Genomic DNA, 12,492 nt, shown 5'->3' with positions numbered 1-12,492 from the left:
GATTGGGTGCCTGAGATGTGCCAAGCCTTGACTATTTCTCCAACCCTATGTTCAGTCTGTTCCTCAGCTGGTGCCCTGCCTTACAGTCAAGTGGCGCTATAGAGTCTCCCCAATCCATCATGCTCCCTTATGTCTCTATGCGTAGAAAGAAGGAAGAAAGAGGCCACCTGATCTTGGACCAATAGAGAAAACTACTTGAGGTCCTGATTTTCCAGATTCCTGATTCCAGTCCTCATGAGACCCAGCTTTGTTCTGCTGATTCTTGACTTCTGTGAAATAAATACCCCTGTTATTTCTCCAATAAAATTTCCTTTAAGGTTGGGCTAGTTTGAATGGATTTATTCTTGAAGATCAAGGAGATTTGAAGTAAATGGCCTTTTCATGGAGGGAGCTTTGGAGGTGTTGTGGTTCCAATAATGAGCTAATCTGCTCCCTTAATAAATGAAATCAATGGTCTCTGCATAATGGCATGGCTGCAGATTGCTTTCCTTTAGGGTAATTTGGGATGATGACTAAGAACCAGGTGCTTCTCCCGATGCCATGAGATGACACAAGGGACCCCAGAGAAGGAAGGGAGGGAAAGAAAGGATGGAACAGGGAGAGGTTGTACCCTTGAGGGTGGCCTCTCAAGTGGCAGTTATGGGATGCTTTTTTGTTATGGTTCTTCTTCAAAGCCCAAATCAGCACTGAAATGGTGTTGAGAGGTGCAGGTGGAGAAAATACAGACTGAGTTGTGTTTGGGAGGGGGGCTATTTGGGGAGGGCTGAGCAGCGAGTGGGCTTCGGTGGGGCAGGACAAACAGCCAGGAGCCAAATGCCTGGCTGAGGTGGAAAGGGACTTGGGGAAAGTGTGAACGGGGACCGGAAGGTGTGCACATTATCTGAGGATTCCGAGAAGCATCTGGAGAAAGAGAATTCTTTACAAACCAGGTTTGGTAAATAAACTTCAAGCATGGGTGATTCAAAAGTCATTAGAATTTGCATATTAAAGGAAAGGAGACTCCCTGCTAACACTTAAAATGAGGGAATAAAATTAGGTTATCTCTAAGTCCCCTTTCCTAAAATATACCTTTTAGTCCCTCCCTATCAACTTTTTTTTCAATCTGAACAATAAACAACTGTGACCAATCAGGGTCTTATGAGATTATTACTTTTTATGCCACAGAAACACGGGCTCCAAGTCTAGTACACAGCTCAATGCTGAGGGAGCTAAAAAATACTGAGGCCTGGGCATAGCACGCTGCCCAAGCAGAATTCTGATTTAGTTGGCTTGGGACATTGTTTTTAAAAGCTCCCCAGTGGTTCTAACGCATGACCAAGGCTATGAACTACTGCAGTGATGACTTTAGATCGTTTAACCTGTGGTTTTCAGGAAACTATCTATAATAGCATCTATGTCCCTTTAAATGGGACAGAAATCTATTGAAAAAGATTCCAAAATCATCAATAATCAAAGGAAGAGAAAGGGGGATGTCATAGAAAGCTAAGGTTGGTCTTATCTGTCAGTCTCTCTGTGTCTGATCTTTTAGCTTGTGAGTGACCCAAGCTCTTTCTGTAGTGTCTTTTTCCCTTTGGCAGTCTACCTTCAGGACATTTCATTTTCTTCAGCTGCTTTAAAAGAAGATGGATGAAGAGTCTATTTTGTTGCTTGTTTGATTAAAAAGTTTGGCTGGACAAAATTGAAAACTATTCACGTACGATTGGGGGACAGGGAATACACTGTATTAATCTATACTATGAACAAACATGGGGGATATGAAAGCTTTGCTGTGCTTTCTTAATTTCCACTTTTCCATTTAATTTGGAATTGGAGACATAAAGTGGCAATTCTTAACCTTTTTAGAATTAAAAAGTACCCAACAGATATTTGTGTAATATCATTACCTGTCTCACCAGCTCTGGCCTCAAGGATGCGGCATGGCACAGGTATGGTTGAAGTCAAAGGATATAAGAGGAGCCCTCCTTGAGAGGTCACTGAAAATTGTTGGCACCAGTGGCTGAGATTTTTTTGGTTTTTGTTCATGTCTGGTACCATCTTCCTCACTATTGGGGCAGAAAGCTTGGCTTTAGCTCTTGTACATTTTTCCTTAATGTGCAGCTTTTTTCTACCTGACTACCTTGGGTAGAAAAGGTTCTGATACAGTTCTAGTATTCTCATTGTGGGAAGGTGCATTCTAGAGTGAAAGGCACTCTGTTACTCTTTTATGGCAACTAACTGCCAACTAGGCTCAAGTCTTTGTTCTGGAGAAAAATTAGAAAGTATCTACATTCCATTAAAAATAAAGGCTCATGTAGCAATGCTCCTTGCCACTTTTCAGTTGTTATTTCAGGTAGCTTATATGTTACTCTGTAAACCAGCAGAACTTCATGACTTTACAGATGTAACCTTGAAAACAACCTTTGGATAAAAGTAAATGTCTGCACATAATCTTAGGAGTATCCAATTGTATAATTTTTCACTAGGTTCCAATGCAAGAGAATGGTAAGAGAGTATAAAGAACTAGTTTGCAAGGAGAGTAATGTCATTTTTCTTGAATCACATATATTACTTTAAGCTGTAAATGTATCTTTATTAGCTTTCCACCTGGGGAAGCTAGAATTAAATTCCCAACAATGTGATCACAATCAGACTTACTCTCATTTGTTTTATCTAGTTTTAGCTTATAAAGTTTGGTATTACTACAAATGAAAACAAAATCTGAAGGTAGTTTGTGGTTTTTTTCTATTCTTTGGGTTTTACTTTCTAGTCATAGGAAAATATAATATTATGGGCTACCAAAGCTGGTGAGGGCAAGAAGCAGTCACTAGAACACTATGAGTGAGATGGTGCAAATTTATATGGCTTTTAGAAAGCAAAGGATGTTGATATCTTTAAATTATTTATGCTGTTTAATGCAGTGATTCCACTTTTATGAGTTTATATAAAAGAAACTGCCCTAAGTAAGTAATAATTTAAAAAATGTTTCATGTGCATATTCATCATAATGTTATTTAAATGTAAGAAAGTTAGAAGCAATCTTAATGCCCAGCTATGGGGAAAAGGCTAAGTAAACTATAGGACACCCACTGTATGAAATATTACAGTGCCATTTAAAAGAAGGAATATAGATATATAGAAAAATGTTTATGATATTATATGAAAACAGCAGAGTAAAAAAAAATTGTGTAAGATGTGCAAGTGCAACTTGGTTAAAAAACAAAACCAAAATCTATGCATAAATCCCTGTAAAAATACATTATATTGTTTATTTCTGGACGGTAAGATCAGGAAAAATCTTTTTTTTTTTTGTTTTGGCTGCACTGTGTGGCATGCGGGATATTCGTTCCTTGACCTGGAATCGAACCCATACCCCCCACAGTGGAAGCATGGAGTCTTAAGCACTGGACTGCCAGGGAATTCCCAGATCAGGAATAATCTTTAAATGTTTTTCCTATTTTATGTATATTTCCACATTTTCTAGGAAAAAGATAAATTTAAAACATTAAATATAAATAAGTAAAATGATGGGGTAACTGGTTTATGGGCTAAAGAGCTGCAGAGAAATTGAGGAAGAAAGGAGGCATCCTTTCCTTGGTGGGTGAAAGGCTATCAGAAGAGATCACCAGGGTGAATGCACAGGCTGCTTTGCAAATAATAAAGCCCCCATATATTTCTCGGTTTCCCAGTCTTTGTGAGCCATTGGATTGTTCAACTGTGATTTTGAAATTTGTTTTAATCAGAGACTTTTTGTTTAGAAGAAATGTCATATAGAAGCACAACAGATGGAATAAAATTAGGTTATCTCTCTCTCTCTCTCTCTCTCTCTCTCTCTCTCTCTATATATATATATATATACATATATATATTTTTTTTTTTTTTTTTTTTTTTTGTGGTACGCGGGCCTCTCACTGCTGTGGCCTCTCCCGTTGCGGAGCACAGGCTCCGGACGCGCAGGCTCAGCGGCCATGGCTCACGGGCCCAGCCGCTCCACAGCATGTGGGATCTTCCCAGACCGTGGCACGAACCCGTGTCCCCTGCATCGGCAGGCAGACTCTCAACCACTGTGCCACCAGGGAAGCCCAACAGTCTTCATTTTAAAGTCTATTTTATCTGATATGAATATTGCTATTCCAGCTTTCTTTTGATTTCCATTTGCATGGAATATCTTTTTCTATCCCCTCACTTTCAGTCGGTATGTGTCTCTAGTTCTGAAGTGGGTCTCTTGTAGACAGCATATATATGGGTCTTGTTTTTGTATCCATTCAGCCAGTTGGTGTCTTTTGGCTGAGGCATTTAATCCATTTACATTCAACGTTATTATCAATATGTATGTTCCTATTACCATTTTCTTAATTGTTTTGGTTTGCTTTTGTGGGTCTTTTTCTTCTTTTGTGTTTTCTGCTTAGAGAAGTTTCTTTATCATTTGTTGTAAAGCTGGTTTGGTGGTGCTGAATTGTCTTAGCTTTTGCTTGTCTGTAAACGTTTTAATTTCTCCGTCAAATCTGAATGAGATCCTTGCCGGGTAGAGTAATCTTGGTTTTAGGTTTTTCCCTTTCATCACTTTCAATATGTCATGCCACTCCCTTCTGGCTTTTAGAGTTTCTGCTGAAAGATCAGCTGTTAACTGTACGGGGATTCCCTTGTATGTTATTTGTTGCTTTTCCCTTGCTGCTTTTAATACTTTTTCTTTGTATTTAATTTTTGATAGTTTGATTAATATGTGTCTTGGCATGTTTCTCTTTGGGTTTATCCTGTATGGTACCCTCTGTGCTTCCCGGACTTGATTGACTTATTTCCTTTCCCATGTTAGGGAAGTTTTCATCTATAATCTCTTCAAATATTTTCTCAGACTCTTTCTTTTTCTCTTCTTCTGGGACCCCTATAATTCACATGTTGGTGCATTTAATGTTGTCCCAGAGGTCTCTGAGACTGTCCTCAATTCTTTTCATTCTTTTTTCTTTATTCTGCTCCCTGACAGTTATTTCCACCATTTTATCTTCCAGGTCACTTATCTGTTCTCCTGCCTCAGTTATTCTGCTATTGATTCCTTCTAGAATATTTTTAATTTCAGTTACTGTGTTGTTCATCACTGTGTGTTTGCTTTTTAGTGCTTCTAGATACTTGTTAAACGTTTCTTGTACTTTCTCCATTGTGTTTCTGAGGTTTTGGATCATCTTTACTATCATTACTCTGAATTCTTTTTCAGATACGTTGCCTATTTTGTCTTCATTTATTTGGTCTTTTAGGTTTTTACCTTGCTCCTTTTTCTGTAACACGTTTTTTTGGTCGTTTCATTTTTTTTTTTTTTTTTTTGATGGATGGGGTTGTATTCCTGTCTTACTGGTTGTTTGGCCTGAGGGGTCCCACACTGGAGTTTGCAGGCAGTTGGGTAGAGCTGGGTCCTGGTGCCGAGATGAGGACCTCTGGGAGACCTCACTCCGATTAATATTCCCTGGGGCCTGAGGTTCTCTGTTAGTCCAGCAGTTTGGACACAGCGCTCCCACCTCAGGAGCTCAGGCCAACCTCCAGCCTGGGAAGCAAGATTCTGCAAGCTGCATGGTGGGGCAAAAAAAAAAAATAAGAAAAAAAGGAGCAATACAATAACAAAGAATAAAAAATAAAATAAAATTTGAAAGATAAAAAATATATTAGGAAAAATAAAAATATAATTGAAGGAACTGCAACAAGGTAACAAAACCACAAGAGGAAAAAGAAAAGGAGGGGGAGGGAACAAGCCAAAAGGAGCAGAACAATAAAGCATAAAGAATAAAATAAAATTAGAAAAATAAATGATTTATTAGAAAAAATAGAAATATAAATGAATCAATAACAACAAGGTAAAACAGAACCCCAACCTAAAAGAAGAAGAAGAAAAAAGACCTTGGTATGGGAGGCAGAGTTTAGGAGTGTGGAACTTAGGCAAGGGCAGGGTTTAGGGTGGGGCGGGGCCTAAGGGGTGACGTTTGAGCATGGGGCGGGGCCTAGGCTCAGGACCCACAAGGCTGGAAAAGGTTTTGGGGGCGGGGCCTAGGCGGGGCGATATCCATGCGTGGGACAGGGCCTCTGCTTAGGACCTGCGTGGAAGGAGAGAGGCAGCACGTCCAAGGTGGGGGGTGTCCAGAGTGTGGAGTTCCAGAGTTTGGAGGTAGGGCCCTGGGTGAGGGTGTGTGTGTGGGGTTTAAGCCCAGCCAGGTTGGAGGGGGTCTCCGAGTGCAGAGTTAGGGCCCTGAGTGGGAGTGCAGGGGCGGGGCTGGGGCTCTGCGCAGCAGGAGGGAGGCTCTGAGGGCAGAGGATTAGGCCCCGGGAGCTCAACAGGCTCCCGGGCACCTAAGACAGGGAAGGCACTGGCTGCGTTCCCTTCCCTTCCTTCGCGCCTCTCCCCCACCATCTCCCCCAGGGTCTCCCCAGTCGCTGCTGGACCCCTAACCATGGGTGGGTCCCGCTGGGTGTAGGAACTCCTCCTCTCCCCAGCCGCCCCTCAGGGGTGCCGGTCCTGGAGGTCCGGCCTTTACTTTTGCTCCCCCTTCCCTCCCTCCCACTCCCCCAGGACCCGCATGGCTGGAGGGGGCCTCTGTGGGCAGAGGATCAGGCCTGGGATCTCAGCAGGTTCCTGGGGGTCCAAGAGAGCAGAGGAAACCTGGCCACACTCCCTTTTGATCATCTGCCCTTCCAGTGGTCCCCCAATTTCCCCCCTCAGGCGTGGGATCCCTTCCCCTCCCCCAGCTGCCCCTCAGGGACACCAGTCCCATCCTGCCTCCACTTCTCCTCCCCCTTCACTCCCCTCATGCCCCACATCCTACTCAGTCGTTGGGGGTTCCTCCCGTCCCCTTAGGTGTCCGTGGTCCCCCACCAGTGCCTGGTAGGTGCCCTAGTTGTGAGGACATGCGAATTCCATGTCTTCCTTGTCCACCATCTTGACTCTCCCATAGTCTACAGTGGTACATTTGTTAAGATTGATGATTCTACACTGACACATCATAATCACCCAAAGTCCGTAATTTATTTATGTTTCACTCTTGGTGTTGTACATTCTGTGAGTTTGGACAAAGTTTAATGACATGTATCCATCTTTATGGTATCAGAGTGTTTTCACTGTCCTAAAGGTCAGATGTTTTTAAGGTGGCAGGTCTAATTGCTTCAGATCCTATGTAAAGTGGCATAAAGATAAAAAGAGTGTAATTGAACTGTATTAACTAGACTGATATGCAAGTGGAATAACAAAGAAGTAGGGGAGGATGTACAATTGGTGCTTCTGTATGGGCTTCATGGGCCAGTCTCACTGGCTTCAGCAAGAGGCCTTTGGGAATCCAGACCGGAAAGGAGGAAAGTGGTATCCGTCACATGGAGGCCTAAAGAACTGCTTCATAATTCCAGGAAAGACACCTTCTAAGGATTCCTAGAGGAATCTGAAAGGGCTGGAGTCATAGAAATGCTTTTTGGGTTACATTAAACACAACCAGATTGTTACCCTAAACTGCTGTGTTTACATAAGCAAAGAGCAGATAAACTTTATGCAAGTTTATGAATTGTTTCCTCCTTGATGCCACAATCCTGTTGCTTTTTTCAGCAAAGTAATAAAATAGTTTTAATGAAACCGATAGAAATAATTCCCCCTGCAGACGTGTGGTAATCCTCAGCTTGTGACCCAAGGCCCTGCAGTTCTGGGTTACTGAGTAAGGGAATTATTTCATATTATGGTAGATGCAAAGGAGATTCCCCAGTGTTCTGTGATGGCGACAGAAACATATTAAGAACCACAAATGAAAATAGCAGCATAATTAAAGTATAACGTAAAAGTTAAGAAGTTCAAACCTAAGCTTGTTCTGTCCTTCATCCCGAGACCTCTTGACAGAAGTGTGTCAAAATTTTGCTTTTTGAAGAGATCTCATTTTAATGTTTTAAATTAAAGGCAGACCATTTTTGTGGAATTAGCACAACTTCGAAATAATGAGAATTATGCTACTTTGATTTGCTTTTTCCCTGAAGATTTTTTTTTTTTTTAAATCTGACATAACTACATTACGTTACAGGCACCAGGTCATTCATCCAGTGCCAGGGGCTTGGGGCAGTTGAAAGGGACACAGAGACCCCCATGTGTATCCCATTACCTACAGAGTGTCCTATAGAGTGTCTACCATTCTGTGGACTCTGGTCAGGACCCTGGTTCAAGCCCGACTGACAAATTTCACAGCATTTTATTAGTTTCAATATTAGAATATCTTCGTTTTCGCCTCTCTGTTTCACCTACTTCCTATCAGCAGTGCCACACTCATAACTAGCAGGGCAAGAGAGGCAATCCTGTTGCTTACCGGTTCAGGAGGCTTGTCTTGTTTGATGTATCATGATACGCCAATAAGTTCAGCATTCTGCATTTTCCCCCTCTTTTTTTAACTGAGTCATAAAATGCATAATATGAGGTATATTAATTGAAACATATATTTTAAGGAGTTTTTACATATGTATACACTTGTGTAACCACAACACAGATTAAGATATAGACTATTTCCAGGAGGTTTCCTGATGCCCCTTGCTGATTAATGCCACCATCCTAGAAGTAACCATTTTTCTGACTTCTCTACATACAGAACGCTTTCCTTTGCATCTGGCTTTTTTTTTTGCTCAACACCAGGTCTGTGAGATTTATCCAAGTGTTTCATCCATGAGCAGTTTGATTTTTTTTTTATTGCCATGCCATATTCCCCTGGATGAATCCACCACATTTTATTTATTTATTCTCCAGTTGATGGATTGTTTCCAGTCCATGACTTTTTATGAGTAAACCTACTCTGAACACTCCTGTATATATCTTTTGGTGGATGGAGATAAGCATTCACTTCTCTTGGGCATATGGCCAAGACTAGCATTGCTAGGGTATAGGTAGGTATATGTTTAGTTGACTAGTTTCTCTTAGTATTTACATGTTACATAACCATAGTACAATATCACAACCAGGAGACTGGTGTTGATACTATGTGTGTGTATAGTTCTATACCAGCTTATTACCTATGTCTATTTGTGTAACCAGCACCCCAGTTAAGGTTCAGAACCATTCCATCGCCACAAAGATCGCCCTCCTGCTATCCCTTTGCAGCCACGGCCAACCCTTTTTCCTCCACCATCCCTAATTCTTGACACCCACTAGCCTGTCATCCATCTCTAAAATTTTGTCATTTCAAGAATATAAGATGGATGGAATTATACAGTAGTGACCTTTTGAGACTGCCTTTTTTCACTCAGGTTAATGTCCTCAAGATCCATCCAATTTATTGCATGTATCAATGATGGTTACTTTTTATTGTGCAGTAGTGTTCCATGACATGACATGACCTCTGGTTCTAGGACAGGGGTCCCCAGTCCCGGGCCACGGACTGGTACCGGCGAGTGAGCGAAGCTTCATCTGCCACTCCCCATTTCTCCATCACTCACATTACCGCCTAAACCATCCCCCCCACCCCCAATTCGTGGAAAGAGTGTTTTCCATGAAACCAGTCCCTGGTGCCAAAAAGGTTGGGGACCGCTGTTCTAGGGTATTTGTCCAATGGAGGAGAGAAGCTGTAGTTGCACATGATAAATGTAATCTGACTGGATAATTTTCATCAAAGCTCTTAGAAGTCATGACAAATAAGCAAAAGATGATGATGATGATGATGATGACAGTGACAATCAGAATATGTTCAATTGAAGAAAAATCTGTTACAAACTCCTGCTGAGTTGTTGCCAGTGTCCTCATCAAGAAACAAGTAGGAGTCCAGTTGCCATGTGAGTCCCTTTAATCAATGTTCTTTTTTCTTTTTAGATTTTTAAAAATTTTTATTTTTTTCATTTATTTATTTTTGGCTGCTTGGGTCTTCGTTGCTGCACGTGGGCTTTCTCTAGTTGTGGCGAGTGGTGCTTTTTGTTGCGGTGCGCAGGCTTCTCATTGCGGTGGCTTCTCTTGTTGCAGAGCATGGCCTCTAGGCGCCTGGGCTCAGTAGTTGTGGCTTGCGGGCTTTAGAGTGCAGGCTCAGTAGTTGTGGTGCACGGGCTTAGTCGCTCTGCGGCATGTGGCATCTTCCTGGACCAGGGCTCGAACCCATGTCACCTGCATTGGCAGGTGGATTCTTAACCACTGAGCCACCAGGGAAACCCTTAATCAATGTTCTTGACATTTCCTAGAAATAAAGCTAAAGAATAAGAAGTGGCAAGAGATTCTCAATGAGGTATCAGGTATGAGGGTGCTCCTTAGCTTACATTAGATCGCTGGCAAGGTTTATTAAGTAAAAACAATGTGGCAATGGCAAATTTATATATTGGTTTGATGAAACCTACTCTGTTACGAAGATGCTTTCAATATTTTATTTCCCTTTTATCAATAACAAACCAATAAGGAAGGTGTTATTATTGTTGCAGTTTTAAAATGAGGAAATTGAGGCACAGAGGATTAAATAATTTACCCCAGAAATATAAATAGTAAGTGGTAGTGTTAGATTATACTGTAAGTGGTGTCAGCTGGGGCTGTGATTATCTGGGGACGGTATGAGGCTGAAACTACCAAGAGGGCTCACTTACACGTCTCCCAGTCTGTGCTGGCTTTTCTAGGAGCTCAGCTGGGACTGTCAACCACAGTGTCTCGATTTTCCTCCATATGCTTCATGGGACTTGAGATCCTAACAGTATGGTGGCCAAAGGAAATGTTTCAAGCATGAATGCAGAAGATGCAGATTTCTTAAGGTTCAGACTTTGAAATTAGACAGCATTACTTCCACTGCATTCCATTGGTGATAGCTGTCTCAGGGCCAGCCAAGATTCAGAGGGAGGGGATATTGACAGGAGGGGCGAAGAATTTGTGGTTGCCTTTTTTTTTTGTTTGCGGTACGCGGGCCTCCCCCTGCCGTGGCCTCTCCCGTTGCGGAGTACAGGCTCCGGACGCGCAGGCTCAGCGGCTATGGCTCACGGGCCTAGCCGCTCCGCGGCACGTGGGATCCTCCCAGACCGGGGCACGAACCCGTGTCCCCTGCATCGGCAGGCGGACTCTCAATGTGGTTGCCTTTAATCTACTGTAAGCATTGACTAATTCAAGCAAGAAAAATGATGTAGGGCAACTGTTGCTTTAATAACAGGTCTGTTTTCGGTCCTTGCATCTGACCTTATATTTTGTATCACTTCATTTTGTCTTAGCCAACAAAGCCTGATATTTAAACATACAGATTTAATTGATCAATAGAATTTCATGAATAGAATTAATATTTCAAAACGTATTATTGTCTAAGGTGAATTTTGGAAAAATCACAACTTCACAATTATCAGCTTAGGTGGTATCAGGTATGGACTTCTCATCAGTCAATCCTCTATTCCCTTTAGGGGTACTAGAGTCCTTGAGGGACCTTGTAATGTTTGAAGCAGGGCCAGTGTATTGGAACTGATTTTTGAAAAACATAGTCAGAACTTAGTCATGCATATTGTGCTGTTCATATCTAAAACATTATCTTGGAAGCTTCGCAATTATTCCAATAATGCTGCCTTATTAAAAAAGAATTTATGGAACTATTACTTTGGAATTGCTTTCGGAGTCTGTAACACTCACTTTGAAAATCCAGGCCAGTTATTTTTTTTTTTTTAGTGTGACTAATTTTTTAAGTGCTATGAGCTGAACAGACCTAAGTCTGATGAATGTGGCATGGGGGTCAAACTACGACTGCTGGTTTTGATGCTAAAAAAGATTTAATGACAAACTAATTAGGATTGATTTTCTTATTGCTTATAAATTGGCTTCTGATAGCAGTTCCAGGAAAAAAAAATCAAACATATTTTGAGCAATAGCTTCCTATTAAATTAGTGTGCCTCTCAGGGAATCCACTTTGAAAAAGGCAGCACATATTTGGATGTATAAATTCTGGCATATTTATTCAAAAAAGCAGATGAGTTACTTTATCTTCATCTTATATCACTTATAGTCTGATCTCATGTTTTTCTGATGTATGTATATAATATTAGTATTTTATACATATGTAGTGATTTTAACTTTTAAAATATTTTACAAACTTTTAAATCTTCGCAGTGAGGTCATGAACATATTATTTCATGAATATGTTGTTCAGTTTCGAAATGAGGAAATCAAGTTATAGAGATTTAAGAGCCTTTCTAAAAAAAGAAACAAAAATAAATAAATAATAAAAAAGAAACAATAGATGGTAAATGCCAGAACTGCAATAAAATCAGAGTTTTTTCCTTCATAATGCAGTAATAGTCCTTTTTATGACATGGTATCAGAAACAGTGGAAGAAGATAGCTATTTCGTAAAGGTGTTTGGATCTCAAAGAATAAATTAAGGTAAAATAATATTTTTTCAGAGAAGCGTTTAAAAAAGCTTTTGCAGGGCTGATCTGAACCATTAATTTTTCTCATAAGAATCTCAATTGATTCAGTAAATAATTCCATTCCCATCACTTTGGGTTCAATGGATTTTCTCCTTGTTTCTAACTATAGTATCCTAAGCAGGATGCTTTTGTGGCACTTTAAAGCGTTGCATTGGAT

This window comes from Lagenorhynchus albirostris, chromosome 12, assembly GCF_949774975.1.
Source record: "Lagenorhynchus albirostris chromosome 12, mLagAlb1.1, whole genome shotgun sequence".
NCBI classification, from domain to species: Eukaryota; Metazoa; Chordata; class Mammalia; order Artiodactyla; family Delphinidae; genus Lagenorhynchus; species Lagenorhynchus albirostris.
This window is presented reverse-complemented; position numbering follows the sequence as displayed.